The sequence below is a fragment of the Calidris pugnax genome, unplaced genomic scaffold (genome assembly GCF_001431845.1).
Source record: "Calidris pugnax isolate Ruff unplaced genomic scaffold, ASM143184v1 scaffold316, whole genome shotgun sequence".
NCBI classification, from domain to species: domain Eukaryota; kingdom Metazoa; phylum Chordata; class Aves; order Charadriiformes; family Scolopacidae; genus Calidris; species Calidris pugnax.
Genome location: NW_015091194.1, coordinates 1,694,437 through 1,695,082, shown reverse-complemented (window position 1 = coordinate 1,695,082; position 646 = coordinate 1,694,437).

Sequence of the window (646 nt, the reverse complement as noted above, 5' to 3'; positions counted from 1 at the left end):
TAGCCAGGGTGGGAAGTGGTAAAAATTCTAACTGGATGTTAAGGTACCTGCAGAGATCTGGCACCTCGCTCCGAAGCAGGTTGGAAACCCCCAGTTGGCAGGGATTTCCACGGTGGGCAGGCCACCAGCATCCTGGCCTGTGTCAGGAACAGTGTGGCCAGCAGGAGCAGGGCAGTGATGGTGCCTCTGGACTGGGCACTGGTGAGGCCTCACCTCGAGGGCTGGGTTCAGTTCTGGGCCCCTCACCACAAAAAAAGACATTAAGGAGCTGGAGCGTGTCCAGAGGAGAGCCACCAAGCTGGGGAGGGGTCTGGAGAACAAGTCATGAGGAGAGGCTGAGGGAACTGGGCATGTTGAGTTTGGAGAAGAGGAGGCTGAGGGGAGACCTCATTGCCCTCTACAGCTCCCTGAAAGGAGGGAGTAGAGAGGTGGGGGTTGGCCTCTTCTCCCAAGGGAATAATGACAGGAGCAGAGGAAATGGTCTGAAGTTGGGGCAGGGGAGGTTTAGATGAGATATTAGGAAGAATGACTTTCCTGAGAGGGTGGTCAGGCACTGGAACAGCCTGCCCAGGGAGGTGGTGGAGTCACCATCCCTGGAGGGATTTAAGAAGCGCGTAGACGTGGCACTTGAGGGCATGCTCTAGTG